Here is a 19,991-nt window from a genome sequence, read left to right as displayed (position 1 = left end):
TCTACAAGCCACCATACTTTTTCAAAAAGATTGAATGACTAAATTTATCATGTGATCCATGCAGTTAGCATTATTATTGTTATTATTATTATTATTATTATTATTATTTATTAAAGCGCCATTCATTCCATAGCGCTGTACATATGATAAGCGGTGCACATACATAATACAGACAATTGCACTAATCATAAACAAAACGAGTTACAAACTGGTACAGAAGGAGAGAGGGCCCTGCCCGTGAGGGCTTAAAATCTACATAGCATGTGTTATTTCCCACAAATGCAGCATAGCATCAATGTCTCTGCCATTGTCACTGATCACTTTGCCAAGTTGAAGTTGAAATAGAGACCGCCAGCAGAATATTTGCTGCTTGATGCACTTTAGCAGCTGATCAGCAGGCTCATTAGCTTTAACACAGCATGGCAATCCTTCACTTTACCCATATGATAGGAGGGAAGGGAAGTTGGAGCGATGCTCTGCCCTACTTCTGTTGGGGACAGGATGCCCATGGACAAGGATGTGGAATAAGAAAATAAGTGCCTGTTGTAGAAACCAGACAGTCACAAACATGGAGGTGTCAATTGAACGTGGCCTCATTGCTTGGCTGCTGCATTGCTGCTGGTGTGAAACACATTGGCCCAGTGGGCCTTGAAAAATATACACTGTCCCTGCCCATAACATATGCTCCAGGTGTTCATGGTGGCATGCACCTTGCTGGACAGTGACAATTGCAAGGACTGGCCCATGTTCTCTGTCATGTGACAACTCAAGGCGGGGATGGCTTTTTTGGAGAAAGAATGTGGCTTGATGTTGGATTGCTGGACAGGTAGAGTTGTTTTCTGGCCACACAATCCCTTTTGATGGCTGAAGATGGAGCAGAGGCGTATTCTGAGTGTGATAAGCAGTAACTGAAGAGGATGATGACAAGGACACTGTACTGCATGTCGGGAGAGCAGGAGAAGGAGCACACTCTTGTTGTACTAGCTTGCGACTACTTCTATTTTCCCACAGGGTCCCACAATTATGCCATTTCCTGTGCTACAATAGAGCTGTGGTGCCTGCCTGTGGTGTTTGAAAGTCCATGCCTTATTTTAATCTTGCAGATCTTACACAAAGTAATGCTTTTGGCTTCCGGCCTTGTGGAGAAAAACTGCCAGCCAGGATAGGATATACTACTACAGAGCTAGCAGGAGACATAACACATGCTCTCAGGTCTAACGATGAACACAGAATGGCATTCTATTGAGTCCTCAGCAGAAGGACCTTCCTGAATCCTGCCCTTGATTGGCTGATCAGGCTGTCTTTCAGCCTTTGAGACAATAATGGCATGTCCTCTCCCCCTCCTTCCCAGGGTCATGTGATCCTCCATCTTAGTCGTTCCTGTTGTTTTCCCTGATGATTTTTACAGTAAAATTGTGCTGGGTGCCGTTAATGCGCAATTCATCTGAAACGAATCGCCAAAACATTTAAAAAAATTGACAGATGAATTTATGTGGAATTTATGTTAAAAAATATTATTCATTTAGACTCAATATACTCATCTCTAAATATAGCAAAATTGATGGTAGACAATAATGAACCCAAAGAAAAAGTCTATTTAGGGTAAAACTATATTAATAACAGAAACATTCTCTAAAAAGCATACATTATATATATTAAAATGATATGAAAAGAAACCTACATGATTTCTGGAAAAAACATGGAAAAAAATCACATTGCTAGCCCAACAAATAAAAAGGCATAGCCAATAAAATAATGTGTGGGAGAAATGACTGAACTGAAGACTGGAATTATCGTAATCTTGATCCAAGTAACAGCAAGATATGTTTGTTGTAAAATTACAATTACTGGTAAATTGCTTATTTCTATTACGATAACATCATTTCTTGTTTTAAAAATGCAATCTTTCCATATTGAGAGTCAACTCATCATATTTGAAAAACATTTCCTGTGTTAAAGCTGATATCTCAGATTTATTAGTCTCAGGGGATGTAATCCACATGTTATCTGGATAGCCCTTGGGATGAAATGGTCTCCTGAGATTTCATAAACTGAGTAGCTGACCTTGAATGTTTCACATACAAAATTCGAATCATCTGCTGTTTTGAGCAAGATTAACACATCTTTATTCAACAAAATCTTTATATTTTTTACGAAAAAGAACCCAATTGTGTGTAGATTCAAACTTGTCAAACCTACTTAGTAGTGAAATATTACTTGAAACTGTAAAAGCACTACAGGGACATTGTTTCTCCAATTGAATATTTATTTGGATCAAAATTACTGAGACAGAATTATGAAGAAATTGTCAAAGGTAGAGCCTGTTTTTTATTATTTAGCAAGCACTTCTACGTAACAAAAATGCACAAAAAATACAAATGCAAAAATGTATCCACCAAATAATTGTACCAATCATACCCACATAATGCCAGCCAGAGGGCCTCCAACATGAATAGTGCCAAAAGTGTGTCCTTCCCCAAAATAACTGTGCCAAGCATAGTACTCCCATACTGCCCCCAACATTAATAGTGCCCACTGCCCTCATAGTGACCCCTAAAATAATTTTACCAATACAAGTCCCCCCAACATTAACAGAGTCCCCAAAGTACCCCCAAAAGTTTGGTCTGGCAGGTAGACTTCTGGGATAGCTACTGATACAGCCAAAGACCAAGTTCTGTCAGGGCTCAGAAATTTCCTCTGCACATAACTGCATCACCAAGGGTCTTTGGAGATGGCTGGGCATGATATTGCAAAATGGGAAAGCTTGCAAACTTTAAATATTTAGAGAGATGCTGAGGGAGGTTTTATCTGCACATGCACTTTCAGTCCTTATAGCACCATGCAGGTTCCAAACTCCGGCAGACGTCAGTGTTCCGCCACGGCAGGATACACTGGGCAGCTGTATTTTACTGCAGCCACAGGTGCTCCTAGATGTTGTTCCCATGCAGGTCCAAGTCTACAGTGTTCATTTTAGGACACAGTCAGATATCATAGTCAAACAACAGAATAATGTCAGCTTGAGGCAAATACTCACCCTTATACTTGACTCTGACATCTGACTCTGACTCATTCCCCCTCATCTGCAGTTTTCATCTTCATCTTCGTCCTGAATACACAAATAAAGTTAACAGTAGTGCTTTGCCCAGAATCTATGTGGGATCCATGACGATTGACCTGTCGGTTGTGTTCAATGAGTTATGACCCCTGTTTTATGTTATTTATTGCGATGTTGATTTTTTTATTAATAAACATTAGATGAGCAACAAATGTTTGATGAATGTATGTTTTTTATGTTGTACCTGAAAAAGGACCTGTTACCACTCTTTTACCTCTCCTGATGTGCTGGTTCAGTAACTACTAGTAACTAGTAACTAGAGATGTCGCGAACATTAAATTTTCCGTTCGCGAATGGCGGATGCGAATTTTCACAAAGGTTCACGAACGGGCGAACCGCCATAGACATCAAAAGGCAGGCGAATTTTAAAGCCCACAGGGACTCTTTCTGGCCACAATAGTGATGGAAAAGTTGTTTCAAGGGGACTAACACCTGGACTGTGGAATGCCGGAGGGGGATCCATGGCAAAACTCCCATGGAAAATTACATAGTTGACGCAGAGTCGGGTTTTAATCCATAAAGGGTATAAATCACCTAACATTCCTAAATTGTTTGGAATAACGTGCTTTAAAACATCAGGTATGATGTTGTATCGATCAGGTAGTGTAAGGGTTACGTCCGCTTCACAGTGACAGACCAAACTCCCCGTTTAACGCACCGCAAACAACCGCAAACAGTCCATTTGCACAACCGCAAACTCCCCATTTGCACAAGGTTGGATACCAAGCTAGCCATGTTCCGTTCCTTGTCCTCACTGACGTCATTGAAGGTCTCTTCCTCCACACAGCCACATAACGCGGCCAAAAAATACCCAGCTCCGCAGAGGCTGTCCTCTTTTTTTTAAATAAAAAATAATCTGTTCTTAACTAGTTTAATCTCTGTTTTGTCCCCTATCAGGGGCAGGTGTATGGAATAGATTTTAGGAACCGGGAGATAGAAAAATATGCTTGGTCGGTCCTCTTACTTCCAATTTGGGGCACTGCACGTATGCCTTGCAATGTACTGTGCCACCAGATATGAGTGCTGTGTTTAAGTAGTACTATTCCTATCAGTTTAATCCCTGTTACGTCCCCTATCAGGGGACGTGTATGGAATAGATTTTAGGAAACGGGAGATGGAACAAGATGCTTGGTCGGTCCTCTTACTTCCAATTTGGGGCACTGCGCGTGCGCCGTGTAATGTATTGTGCAATCCCAATATGAGTGGTGTATTAAGTAGTACTATTCCTATCAGTTTAATCCCTGTTACGTTCCACATCAGGGGACGTGTATGGAATAGATTTTAGGAACCGGGAGATGGAAAAAGATGCTTGGTCGGTCCTCTTACTTCCAATGTGGGGCACTGCGCGTACGCCTTGCAATGTACTGTGCCACCAGATATTAGTGGTGTGTTAAGTAGTACTATTCCTATCAGTTTAATCCCTGTTACGTTCCCTATCAGGGGACGTGTATGGAATAGTGTTGAGCGCGAATATTCGAATTGCGAATTTTTTTCTCGAATATCGCAATTTCGAGATTTCGCGAATATTTAGAATATCGTTCTATATATTCGCGAAATCGAATATTCGTTTTTTTCTTTTTTTTTTATTATATTTTTTTCTTTCCCACTTCCCTAAAATTGTTCTTACCTGTCCTTTGGATTCCTGGCTTCCTGGCTGCTCCAGTCAGTGGCGTTTTCAACTTACTGCTATATTCCATATTAGCTAAATTACAATCTAATCTATATGTGTATTTTACGAAATTTCGCAATAGTTGCAATTGCGATGCGAGTAATATAACACGAAATATTCGCATGAAGATTTCAACTTAGCACTGCTATACTCCATATTCTAGCCTAATATGGAATATAGCTGTGCTAAGTTAGCACTGCTATATTCCATATTAGGCTAGAATATGGAGTATAGCAGTGCTAAGTTGAAATCTTCATGCAAATATTTCGTGTTATATTAGTCGCATCGCAATTTCGACTTTTTCAAATGTTCTTAATATTGCTCTAACTTCGTCTTTTAGAAATTTCGTCATATTGCTCTAACTTCGTCTCTTAGAATATTACGAATATTCTAAAAGATGAAGTTAGAGCAATATTAAGAAATTTCGTAAAATACACATATAGATTGTAATTTAGCTAATATTGTGCTATAATCCCTTTTTTTTCCTGTAATTTTTTTTTGCCTCTTCTGAACCTAAGTTTTGTAAAATATGTACACTATTAAAAATTATTACTATAGCAGTATATTAGCTTAAATACAATCTATGTGTATTTTACGAAATTTCGTAATATTCTAAAAGACGAAGTTAGAGCAATATTAAGAACATTTGCAAAAGTCGAAATTGCGATGCGAGTAATATAACACGAAATAGTCGCATGAAGATTTCAACTTAGCACTGCTATACTCCATATTCTAGCCTAATATGGAATATAGCAGTGCTAATTTAGCACAGCTATATTCCATATTAGGCTAGAATATGGAATATAGCAGTGCTAAGTTTAAATCTTCATGCGACTATTTCGTGTTCTATTACTCGCATCGCAATTTCGACTTTTGCAAATGTTCTTAATATTGCTCTAACTTCGTCTTTTAGAATATTCGTAATATTCTAAGAGACGAAGTTAGAGCAATATTACGAAATTTCATAAAATACACATATTAGCCTAGCCATAGTCATTAGCATAGGAACGTTGCCTTATACTATCAAGATAAATTTTCGCAATATGCGAAAAAATAATTTCGCGATAATTGGAATAATTGCGAATATTCGATTTCGACGAATATAACACGAATATTCATGCGAATATTCGCGAAATATCGCGAAATCGAATATGGCACCTCCCGCTCATCACTAGTCCTCATGCAGGCCAGGAAGGTGTGTGGCCCTTTCAGCCGTTCCTACACGGCCATGACGCACTTTTCAGATATCCAGTGGCGAAACAACATGCCAGTGAGGCGCTTGATTTTGCGACAGCCCGACACGTTGGAATTCAACACTCCTAATGTTCGACCGCCTGCTCCAACAAGAAAAAGCTGTCAACGAGTATTTGTATCACCAGGGTGATAGGACAGCCTCTGCCGAGCTGGGAATTTTTTTGCCACGTTACTGGACGCTCATGCGCAATGCCTGTAGGCTCATGCGTCCTTTTGAGGAGGTGACAAACCTAGTCAGTCGCACCAAAGGCACCATCAGCGACATCATCCCATTTGTTTTCTTCCTGGAGCGTGCCCTGCGAAGAGTGCTGGATCAGGCCGTAGCGTGATGAGGAAGAGAAAGAGTTGTGGTCACCATCACCACCAGAAACAGCCTTATCAGCATCGCTTGCTGGACCTGCGGCAAAGCTGGAAGAGGAGTGTGAGGAAGAGGAGTCAGAGGAGGAATGTGGCTTTGAGGAGGAGGAGGAAGACCAACCCCAGCAGGCATCCCAGGGTGCTCGTTGTCACCTATCTGGTACCCGTGGTGTTGTACGTGGCTGGGGGGAAGAACAGACTTTCAGTGAGATCACTGAGGACGAGGAACGGGACATGAGTAGCGCGGCATCCAACCTTGTGCAAATGGGGTCTTTCATGCTGTCGTGCCTCTTGAGGGACCCTCGTACAAAAAGGCTGAAGGAGAACGACCTGTACTGGGTGGCCACGCTACTAGACCCCCGGTATAAGCAGAAAGTGCCTGAAATGTTACCAAATTACCGCAAGTCGGAAAGGATGCAGCAGTTCTAAAATAAATTAAAAAGTATGCTTTACACAGCGTATAAGGGTGATGTCACAGCACAACGGGAATCTAACAGGAAAAGAGGTGAAAGTAATCCTCCTACCACGACCACGCCGGCAAGGACAGGACGCTTTACAGACGTGTTGTTGATGGAGGACATGCAGAGCTTTTTAAGTCCTACGCATCGCCACAGCCCTTCGGGGTCCACCCTCAGAGAACAACTCGACCGACAGGTAGCAGACTACCTCGCCTTAACTGCAGATATCGACACTCTGAGGAGCGATGAACCCCTTGACTACTGGTTGTGCAGGCTTGACCTGTGGACTGAGCTATCCCAATTTGCGATAGAACTTCTGGCCTGCCCCGCTTCAAGTGTCCTGTCAGAAAGGACCTTCAGTGCAGCAGGAGGTATTGTCACTGAGAAGAGAAGTCGCCTAGGTCAAAAAAGTCTAGATTACCTCACCTTTATTAGGATGAATAAGGCATGGATCCCGAATTGACTGACAGTGGGTGATACATTTGACAAATAAAGGCCTGGTGATGAGATGAGCTGCCTTGGCCTAAAAATGGTCCACACGCTGCTGTATTTTATCTCTGCATGCCAGATGACTTGCGTGACTTCTCCGCCACCAACTAGGGTTCAAGCCGCAATGTTTTAGTGCACTTTCTGCCTGGAAAACATAAATTTTTCTGGTCGCTGCTACAGCAGCGGCTGCAACAATACCTAATTTTTCAGGCATGTGTACATGCCTAATTTTTCTGGCCTCTGGTGCTGCACTGTGGCTGCAAAAACAAAACAAAAAAAAGGCACATACATGTGTCAATTCCCCTTCGTGATCGTTACCTTGTTGTTGTGAAGGGGCTTGCGTATCAAAATGAAGCGACCACCTCTATGAGTGTGTTGGCAATGGCAATGTTGGGACACCCCAGATGATAAGGTCGTTGCTTCTATGTGAACAGACCAAAAGCGATCGGCTGGATAATTTTGCATAGAAAAAACATTAATTTTCTTTGTGATCATCTAAGGTGATCATTAAAGCCTACTAGGCCAACAATGGGCCCACACTGCAGAATCATTGTTTTCTGGGTCACTTAACTGTCACTGAACTACCTCAGCACGACCATAGACTTTGAAAAAAAACCATCGCCTGCAATCTCCCGAACGTGCGCACGAGCACAGTCATCACTACACCAAGATTGACGCATAGAGGAATAAAATTTATGTCATGAGTGTGTCAACTATTGACAACTCTTTTCGGTTGTCTAAAATCTATTCCATACTAGTGATGAGCGGGAGGTGCCATATTCGATTTCGCGATATTTCGCGAATATTCGCATGAATATTCGTGTTATATTCGTCGAAATCGAATATTCGCAATTATTCCAATTATCGCGAAATTATTTTTTCGCATATTGCGAAAATTTATCTTGATAGTATAAGGCAACGTTCCTATGCTAATGACTATGGCTAGGCTAATATGTGTATTTTACGAAATTTCGTAATATTGCTCTAACTTCGTCTCTTAGAATATTACGAATATTCTAAAAGACGAAGTTAGAGCAATATTAAGAACATTTGCAAAAGTCGAAATTGCGATACGAGTAATAGAACACGAAATAGTCGCATGAAGATTTAAACTTAGCACTGCTATATTCCATATTCTAGCCTAATATGGAATATAGCTGTGCTAGATTAGCACTGCTATATTCCATATTAGGCTAGAATATGGAGTATAGCAGTGCTAAGTTGAAATCTTCATGCGACTATTTCGTGTTATATTACTCGCATCGCAATTTCGACTTTTGCAAATGTTCTTAATATTGCTCTAACTTCGTCTTTTAGAATATTACGAAATTTCGTAAAATACACATAGATTGTATTTAAGCTAATATACTGCTATAGTAATAATTTTTAATAGTGTACATATTTTACAAAACTTAGGTTCAGAAGAGGCAAAAAAAAATTACAGGAAAAAAAAGGGATTATAGCACTATATTAGCTAAATTACAATCTATATGTGTATTTTACGAAATTTCTTAATATTGCTCTAACTTCGTCTTTTAGAATATTCGTAATATTCTAAGAGACGAAGTTAGAGCAATATTACGAAATTTCTAAAAGACGAAGTTAGAGCAATATTAAGAACATTTGAAAAAGTCGAAATTGCGATGCGACTAATATAACACGAAATATTCGCATGAAGATTTCAACTTAGCACTGCTATACTCCATATTCTAGCCTAATATGGAATATAGCAGTGCTAACTTAGCACAGCTATATTCCATATTAGGCTAGAATATGGAGTATAGCAGTGCTAAGTTGAAATCTTCATGCGAATATTTCGTGTTATATTACTCGCATCGCAATTGCGACTATTGCGAAATTTCGTAAAATACACATATAGATTAGATTGTAATTTAGCTAATATGGAATATAGCAGTAAGTTGAAAACGCCACTGACTGGAGCAGCCAGGAAGCCAGGAATCCAAAGGACAGGTAAGAACAATTTTAGGGAAGTGGGAAAGAAAAAAATATAATAAAAAAAAAAAGAAAAAAACGAATATTCGATTTCGCGAATGTATAGAACGATATTCTAAATATTCGCGAAATCTCGAAATTGCGATATTCGAGAAAAAAATTCGCAATTCGAATATTCGCGCTCAACACTAATGAGGACGTCCTGTAAGCCTGGGTACTTATGCACAAAGAGTTGTACAATCAGATTCAACACATGTGCCATGCACGGCACATGTGTCAACTTGCCCAAATTCAATGCCGCCAACAAATTGCTTCCGTTGTCACACACCACTTTGCCTATCTCCAGGTGGTGCAGAGTCAGCCACTGATCCACCTGTGCGTTCAGGGCGGACAGGAGAGCTGGTCCGGTGTGACTCTCTGCTTTCAGGCAAGTCAACCCCAAGACGGCATGACACTGTTGTATCCGGGATGTGGAATAGCCCCTGGGGAGCTGGGGGGGTGCCGTTGATGTGGAGCAAGACGCAGCAGCAGAAGAGGACTCAGCCGTAGAGGTTATGGAAGAGGATGGAGTAGGAGGAGTAGAGGAGGTGGCAGCAGGCCTGCCTGCAAGTCGTGGTGGTGTCAGCAACTCCTCTGCAGAGCCACGCATTACATGCTTGGCAGCCGTCAGCAGGTTTACCCAATGCGCAGTGTAGGTGATGTACCTGCCCTGACCGTGCTTTGCAGACCAGGTATCAGTGGTCAGATGGACCCTTGCCCCAAAACTGTGTGCCAGACATGCCATGACTTCCTTTTGCACAATCGAGTACAGGTTGGGGATTGCCTTTTGTGCAAAGAAATTTCGTCCGGGTACCTTCCACTGCGGTGTCCCAATAGCTACAAATTTTTGGAAGGCCTCAGACTCCACCAGCTTGTATGGTAAAAGCTGGTGGGCTAAGAGTTCCGACAAGCCAGCTGTCAGACGCCAGGCAAAGGGGTGACTTTGTGACATTGGCTTCTTACGCTCAAACATGTCCTTGACAGACACCTGACTGTGGGCAGATGAGCAGGAACTGCTCAAGGCGAGAGACGGAGTGGCGGATGGTTGAGAGGGGGCAAGGAGGACAGCAATGGTTGACGTGGCTGAAGATGCTGGACTAGGAGGAGGATGGCGGCTTTGAGTTTGTGTGCTGCTTGTACTCATGTGTTGATCCCATAGGCGTTTGTGATTTGAGATCATGTGCCTTCGCAAAGCAGTTGTACCTAGGTGGGTGTTGGACTTCCCATGACTCAGTTTCTTTTGGCACAGGTTGCAAATGGCATCGCTAGTGTCAGAGGCAGACACACAAGAAAAATGCCACACTGCTGATCTCTGCAATGACGTCATTCTGGTGGTGGCAACAGCATGTGTTGATTGGCGTGCTGTCTGGCTGACCCCGGGTGCCGATGCATGCTGTCTGACTGTGCCACGAGCTCCTTGCGACAACCTCCCCCTGCTTCCAACTCGTCTCCTCCTCCTCTCTGTCTCCCCATCTGAACTTTCCCCCTGTTCTTCTTCTCTTCGAGCGGGCACCCACGTGACATCCACGGACACATTGTCATCATCAACCGCTTTACTTGTATCTGACAACTCAGCAAATGAAGCAGCAGCGGGTACAACATCATCATCATCACACCGTACGTCCATGTGTGTAATGCTGCCTGACTGAGACATATCCCTGTTATCTACATCCTCTGGCAATAATGGTTGCGCATCACTCATTTCTTCCAACTGATGTGTAAATAACTCCTCTGACAGATCAAGTGAAGCAGCTGTGGTGCTAGTGTTGGTGGTAGCGGCAGGCGGCGAGTGGTAAGTTGAGAGGTGCCCGAAGCTGAGCTGGAGGAGGATGGTGCGTCAAGGTTCCGAGCGGAAGCTGTAGAAGATTGGGTGTCCTGTGTTAGCCAGTCAACTAGGTCCTCAGAACTTTTCGAGTTCAGGGTACATGGCCTCTGAACACTGGGTATTATTCTAGGGCCAAAGGGAATCACAGCACCACGACCACCTGCCTCTGCCTGTCATTTTTTTTAGATTAGTTTAGTTGTACTATGCGTGCAAGCTACTGTGACACCAGATATGAGTGGCACTGTGCACTGGCAGAAGTTGGCAGAGTAGACGCTGTAGGCCTGACACACACGCTTGCAGACAACTAACTGCTATTCAATCTATTACAATTTTTTATTTTTTTTATGTAATCTACTGTGACACCAGATATGAGTTGCGCTGGTGACACTATGCACTTACAGGGCCTGAAACACACACACGTGCAGGCAACTGACTACTATTTATTCACAGTCAAAATTGTTTTTTTTTTTTAAATGTAATCTACTGTGACACCAGATATGAGTTGCGCTGGTGACACTATGCACTTGCAGGGCCTGAAACACACACACGTGTGCAGGCAACCGACTGCTATTTATTTACAGTCAAAATTTTTTAATTTTTTTATGTAATCTACTGTGACACCAGATATGAGTTGCGCTGGTGACACTATGCACTTGCAGGGCCTGAAACACACACGCATGCAGGCAACTGACTGCTATTTATTTACAGTCAAAATTGTTTTTTTTTTTTAAATGTAATCTACTGTGATACCAGATATGAGTTGCGCTAGTGACACTATGCACTTGCAGGGCCTGAAACACACACGCGTGCAGGCAACTGAATGCTATTATATTACAGTCAAAAAAGTTTTTGTTTTTTTTAAATGCAAGCTACTGTGACATCAGATATGAGTGGTGGCACTGGGCAAGTGGGCACAGTATCCGCTGTGAGCCTGACACACACGCTGGCAGGCAACTGCAATTAGATTACACAGGGGAAAAAAAAAACAGACTGATGTACTAGCCCTAAAAAGGGCTTTTTGGGGTGCTGTCCTTACAGCAGAGATGAGATGAGTCTTTCAGGACTGTAGTGGACACTGAATACACTGGCCTAGATATCGATTTCCCTATTAAATCAGCAGCAGCTACACTGTCCCTCCTCTCACTAAGAATGCAGCTTCTGAATGAATTTAAAATGGATGCTGTCAGGAGGTGGGAGGGTCTGGGAGGGAGGGTATAATGCTTATTGGCTGGAATGTGTCTGCTGACTGTGAGGTACAGGGTCAAAGCTTACTCAATGATGACGAATAGGGGACGGACCGAACATCGCATATGTTCGCCCGCCGCGGCGAACGCGAACAAGCTATGTTCGCCGGGAACTGTTCGCCGGCGAATAGTTCGGGACATCTCTACTAGTAACTCATGAAATAAATTGTGAATCACCATTTCTTATATTTATTTGTTGTGTCTGTCGTCTATTATTTCTACTAGTTTATGAGTGTTGTCAGCAGTCTGCAGTTGAGTCCTACCAAGCGTTACCAGTTGGTGGTGTAACCCCACACAGACTGACACTATCAGTGTTTACAGTGTCAGATTGTGCAGGGACCCTCACCCAACCGGTAACACCCAGTTTGAATTTTATTGCAGACTGATAGCAATTAGTGTTGGGTGAGCATGCTCGGCCGAACACCATTTTAACCACTTCCCGCAACTGTAACGCCGAAAGGCGTCATTGCGGCGGCTCCCCCAGGCTACGCTAACGCCAATAGGCGTCATCTCGCGTGAGCCGAGATTTCCTGTGAACGCGCGCACACAGGCGCGCGCGCTCACAGGAACGGAAGGTAAGAGAGTGGATCTCCAGCCTGCCAGCGGCGATCGTTCGCTGGCAGGCTGGAGATGTGATTTTTTTAACCCCTAACAGGTATATTAGACGCTGTTTTGATAACAGCGTCTAATATACCTGCTACCTGGTCCTCTGGTGGTCCCCTTTGTTTGGATCGACCACCAGAGGACACAGGTAGCTCAGTAAAGTAGCACCAAGCACCACTACACTACACTACACCCCCCCGTCACTTATTAACCCCTTATTAGCCCCTGATCACCCCATATAGACTCCCTGATCACCCCCCTGTCATTGATTACCCCCCTGTCATTGATCACCCCCCTGTAAAGCTCCATTCAGACGTCCGCATGATTTTTACGGATCCACTGATAGATGGATCGGATCCGCAAAACGCATCCGGACGTCTGAATGAAGCCTTACAGGGGCATGATCAATGACTGTGGTGATCACCCCATATAGACTCCCTGATCACCCCCCTGTCATTGATTACCCCCCTGTCATTGATTACCCCCCTGTAAAGCTCCATTCAGACGTCAGCATGATTTTTACGGATCCACTGATAGATGGATCGGATCCGCAAAACGCATCCGGATGTCTGAATGAAGCCTTACAGGGGCATGATCAATGACTGTGGTGATCACCCCATATAGACTCCCTGATCACCCCCCTGTAAAGCTCCATTCAGATGTCCGCATGATTTTTACGGATGCACTGATAGATGGATCGGATCCGCAAAACGCATCCGGACGTCTGAATGAAGCCTTACAGGGGCGTGATCAATGACTGTGGTGATCACCCCATATAGACTCCCTGATCACCCCCCTGTCATTGATTACCCCCCCTGTCATTGATTACCCCCCTGTAAAGCTCCATTCAGACGTCCGCATGATTTTTACGGATCCACTAATAGATGGATCGGATCCGCAAAACGCATCCGGACGTCTGAATGAAGCCTTACAGGGGCGTGATCAATGACTGTGGTGATCACCCCATATAGACTCCCTGATCACCCCCCTGTCATTGATTACCCCCCTGTCATTAATTACCCCCCTGTAAAGCTCCATTCAGACGTCCGCATGATTTTTACGGATCCACTGATAGATGGATCGGATCCGCAAAACGCATCCGGACGTCTGAATGAAGCCTTACAGGGGCATGATCAATGACTGTGGTGATCACCCCATATAGACTCCCTGATCACCCCCCTGTCATTGATCACCCCCCTGTCATTGATCACCCCCCCTGTCATTGATCACCCCCCCTGTCATTGATCACCCCCCCTGTCATTGATAACCCCCCTGTAAGACTCCATTCAGACATTTTTTTGGCCCAAGTTAGCGGAATTATTTTTTTTTTTCTTACAAAGTCTCATATTCCACTAACTTGTGTCAAAAAATAAAATCTCACATGATTTACCCCTCACGGAATCCAAATGCGTAAAATTTTTTAGACATTTATATTCCAGACTTCTTCTCACGCTTTAGGGCCCCTAGAATGCCAGGGCAGTATAAATACCCCACATGTGACCCCATTTCGGAAAGAAGACACCCCCAGGTATTCCGTGAGGGGCATATTGAGTCCATGAAAGATTGAAATTTTTGTCCCAAGTTAGCGGAACGGGAGACTTTGTGAGAAAAAAATTAAAAATATCAATTTCCGCTAACTTGTGCCAAAAAAAAAAAATTTCTATGAACTCGCCATGCCCCTCATTGAATACCTTGGGGTGTCTTCTTTCTTTCCAAAATGGGGTCACATGTGGGGTATTTATACTGCCCTGGCATTCTAGGGGCCCCAAAGCGTGAGAAGAAGTCTGGTATCCAAATGTCTAAAAATGCCCTCCTAAAAGGAATTTGGGCACCTTTGCGCATCTAGGCTGCAAAAAAGTGTCACACATCTGGTATCGCCGTACTCAGGAGAAGTTGAGGAATGTGCTTTGGGGTGTCATTTTACATATACCCATGCTGGGTGAGAGAAATATCTTGGTCAAATGCCAACTTTGTATAAAAAAATGGGAAAAGTTGACTTTTGCCAAGATATTTCTCTCACCCAGCAAGGGTATATGTAAAATGACACCCCAAAACACATTCCCCAACTTCTCCAGAATACGGCGATACCACATGTGTGACACTTTTTTGCAGCCTAGGTGGGCAAAGGGGCCCATATTCCAAAGAGCACCTTTAGGATTTCACAGGTCATTTACCTACTTACCACACATTAGGGCCCCTGGAAAATGCCAGGGCAGTATAACTACCCCACAGGTGACCCCATTTTGGAAAGAAGACACCCCAAGGTATTCCGTGAGGGGCATGGCGAGTTCCTAGAATTTTTTATTTTTTGTCACAAGTTAGTGGAAAATGCTGATTTTTTATTTATTTTTTTCATACAAAGTCTCATATTCCACTAACTTGTGACAAAAAATAAAAACTTCCATGAACTCACTATGCCCATCAGCGAATACCTTGGGGTCTCTTCTTTCCAAAATGGGGTCACTTGTGGGGTAGTTATACTGCCCTGGCATTCTAGGGGCCCAAATGTGTGGTAAGGAGTTTGAAATCAAATTCTGTAAAAAATGACCTGTGAAATCCGAAAGGTGCTCTTTGGAATATGGGCCCCTTTGCCCACCTAGGCTGCAAAAAAGTGTCACACATCTGGTATCCCCGTACTCAGGAGAAGGTGGGGAATGTGTTTTGGGGTGTAATTTTACATATACCCCTGCTGGGGGAGAGAAATATCTTGGCAAAAGACAACTTTTCCCATTTTGTTATACAAAGTTGGCATTTGACCAAGATATTTATCTCACCCAGCATGGGTATATGTAAAATGACACCCCAAAACACATTCCTCAACTTCTCCTGAATACAGAGATACCAGATGTGTGACACTTTTTTGCAGCCTAGGTGGGCAAAGGGGCCCATATTCCAAAGAGCACCTTTCGGATTTAACAGGTCATTTTTTACAGAATTTGATTTCAAACTCCTTACCACACATTCGGGCCCCTAGAATGCCAGGGCAGTATAACTACCCCACAAGTGACCCCATTTTGGAAAGAAGAGACCCCAAGGTATTCGCTGATGGGCATAGTGAGTTCATGGAAGTTTTTATTTTTTGTCACAAGTTAGTGGAATATGAGACTTTGTATGAAAAAAAAATAAAAAAAAAAATCATCATTTTCCACTAACTTGTGACAAAAAATAAAAAATTCTAGGAACTTGCCATGCCCCTCACGGAATACCTTGGGGTGTCTTCTTTCCAAAATGGGGTCACTTGTGCGGTAGTTATACTGCCCTGGCATTCTAGGGGCCCGAATGTGTGGTAAGGAGTTTGAAATCAAATTCTGTAAAAAATGACCTATGAAATCCGAAAGGTGCTCTTTAGAATATGGGCCCCTTTGCCCACCTAGGCTGCAAAAAAGTGTCACACATCTGGTATTGCCGTACTCAGGAGAAGGTGGGGAATGTGTTTTGGGGTGTCATTTTACATATACCCATGCTGGGTGAGAGAAATATCTTGGCAAAAGACAACTTTTCCCATTTTTTTATACAAAGTTGGCATTTGACCAAGATATTTATCTCACCCAGCATGGGTATATGTAAAATGACACCCCAAAACACATTCCTCTTCTCTTCTCCAACTTCTCCTGAATACAGAGATACCAGATGTGTGACACTTTTTTGCAGCCTAGGTGGGCAAAGGGGCCCATATTCCAAAGAGCACCTTTCGGATTTCACAGGTCATTTTTTACAGAATTTGATTTCAAACTCCTTACCACACATTTGGGCCCCTAGAATGCCAGGACAGTATAACTACCCCACAAGTGACCCCATTTTGGAAAGAAGAGACCCCAAGGTATTTCGTGATGGGCATAGTGAGTTCATAGAAGTTTTTATTTTTTGTCACAAGTTAGTGGAATATGAGACTTTGTAAGAAAAAAAAAAAAATCATCATTTTCCGCTAACTTGTGACAAAAAATAAAAAGTTCTATGAACTCACTATGCCCATCAGCGAATACCTTAGGGTGTGTACTTTCCGAAATGGGGTCATTTGTGGGGTGTTTGTACTGTCTGGGCATTGTAGAACCTCAGGAAACATGACAGATGCTCAGAAAGTCAGAGCTGCTTCAAAAAGCGGAAATTCACATTTTTGTACCATAGTTTGTAAACGCTATAACTTTTACCCAAACCATTTTTTTTTACCCAAACATTTTTTTTTTATCAAAGACATGTAGAACTATAAATTTAGAGCAAAATTTCTATATGGATCTCGTTTTTTTTGCAAAATTTTACAACTGAAAGTGAAAAATGTCATTTTTTTGCAAAAAAATCGTTAAATTTTGATTAATAACAAAAAAAGTAAAATGTCAGCAGCAATGAAATACCACCAAATGAAAGCTCTATTAGTGAGAAGAAAAGGAGGTAAAATTCATTTGGGTGGTAAGTTGCATGACCGAGCAATAAACGGTGAAAGTAGTGTAGTGCCGATTTGTAAAAAAGGGCCTGGTCTTTAGGGGGGTATAAACCTGTGGTCCTTAAGTGGTTAACTCGCACCTAATAAACATGCGGGGAAGTACTGGCCCTCACTGTAATGCCGTAGCCATGTTGGTTACTGGCATTACAGTGATTGGCAGGCCAAAACACGTCATCAGGTGCTATATAGCACTCGAGGACATGTGGTTCGGCTCTGTCTTAGTCAGGGAGAGCTGCAGCAGAAGGGACAGATAGTGTAGGAACAGGAATTGTTTAGTGTTGAAAGGTGTTAGAGACGCAAAATTCCTTTTAAGGACTATTGTTTTATCTGGCTGCAATATATATTATTTTTTTACATCAGGGACCCTTTTGGACCCGGGAGATTATTGCTTATTCGATTCAATAGACTAAGGCTAAATAGTTCCCGTTTGTGGTCAGTATTAAAACATAACATTTATTATATTTTTTATTTTAAAATGTCAAAGAAAAAGAGGATCAATGTTTAAAATTATATACAGATGGGCTCTGTGACTGGGTAACTTCACCAAGTCCTTCTCGCTCTCCAATTGGAGTACTATATTTTAGAGTGCACTCATATTGGGATAACCATAGGGATATTGCTGCATATCCCCTAGGTTACAATGTGAATGCTGCCTAATTAGGATTTGCTATCGCAGCAACCGTTTACCCGTGTATATTGTCTATCAATGTTAGGGGATCAATAAGGTGTTGTCATTTTCAGATTCCTCAGCTTTCTGGCTACATGCAAGAGACTAAGTTGGGAGACATGCGCAGTTAGAAAAAAGAAACCTTAAAGACATGCGCAGAGTTACGAAGATATGGGAATCACATTATAAGTTCTAGCACAAGCGCATATGTTTTTAATGTATTGGTGATCCCTCGGACTGTGGAACCGCCCTGACTGTGGATCATTGGCCGGACTGCACTGTCTGTCACATGAGCGATGACCATGCATTTGGGATTAGAAGAGGAATACCCGCCCACACTAGTTAAAAATCCTGCCTCAAGTCACGCTCGTGTTGATAGTAGCTCCATTTCCCCTGAGGACACCACAGTTGTAGCGAAACATGTTGGGGAAGCTGCAATTTAGTTTTTAAACTGTATGGCTGTGCTGTGACATGTCAGCATCTGTGTGCACTGCAGGCATACAGCATGCAGACATACGCGACAGGGAAACATACTCATAGGGGAAGAGTAGTGAGGATAGGAACAATCCTAGGATAGAATCGCAGGAACCAGACACTACAGTAGCTCCTCAAAGTAATAAAGTATAGGGATATCTAGTCAAGAACTCCATAAGCAAAGGGGCATGCAGCCAGAAAGCTGAGGAATCTGAAAATGACAACACCTTATTGATCCCCTAACATTGATAGACAATATACAGGGGTAAACGGTTGCTGCGATAGTAAATCATAATTAGGCAGCATTCACATTGTAACCTAGGGGATATGCAGCAATATCCCTATGGTTATCCCAATATGAGTACACTCTAAAATATAGTACTCCAATTGGAGAGCGAGAAGGACTTGGTGAAGTTACCCAGTCACAGAGCCCATCTGTATATAATTTTAAACATTGATCCTCTTTTTCTTTGACATTTTAAAATAAAAAATATAATAAATGTTATGTTTTAATACTGACCACAAACGGGAAATATTTAGCCTTAGGCTATTGAATTGAATAATATATATTATAGCGCAACCTGCGCTAAATTGAGTGCAATTGTTTGGTCGCTGCTGACAGTGACACAACCTCTGCTACATCTGTTGTGTTACATTAGCACATCCTAAATATCTGTGACATTCAGCGCAATTGTTTGGCCGCTGGTGACAGCGACATTACCTGCGCTACATCTCCTGTATAACGTTTGCGCATCCTAAATATCTCTGACATTCAGTCAAATTTTTTCACCGCTGGTGCCAGCGACATTACCTGCGCTACATCTCCTGTATAATGTTTGCGCATCTTAAATATCTGTGACATTCAGTGTAATTTATTTGCGCATACTCTTACAAAACCTGTGCTACTGTACGTGTGACATACTTGCAAGCGTATATACCATTTAATATGCAGAAGGCAAGCAGTAAGGGACGGGGAAGTGGCCGTGCTGCTGATGGTGCACGCAGAGGTCGTGGTCCTGGGCACGGTGAAACTGTGCCTGCTGCCAGAGCACAAGAAATACACTCATCCACGATGCCTAGCTTCATGTCCCAGTTTGCAGGGCGTCGCTGGACATCACTCTCTAAGTCACACCAGTGCGACCAGGTGGTCAGTTGGATTGCAGCAGATAATGCTTCCAGTCAGTTAAGCACCACCCTGTCTTCCACAAAGTCCAGTCTCAGTAGCCAAGAGTCTGGTCAACAGAATCCTCACCCTAATCCTCCTTCCTCCCACCATGGAGAGTCTTGGCAAACAAGTGATCCCACACTCAGATATTCCGAGGAGCTCTTTTCAGCGCCAATCCTTCATTTGGGCCTCTCGACAAGCCCGCTTGAAGAGGGACATGAGAACTTGTGCACTGATTCCC

The sequence above is a fragment of the Bufo bufo genome, chromosome 1, assembly GCF_905171765.1.
Source record: "Bufo bufo chromosome 1, aBufBuf1.1, whole genome shotgun sequence".
NCBI lineage: Eukaryota > Metazoa > Chordata > Amphibia > Anura > Bufonidae > Bufo > Bufo bufo.
Note: the sequence above shows the minus strand (reverse complement) of the source record.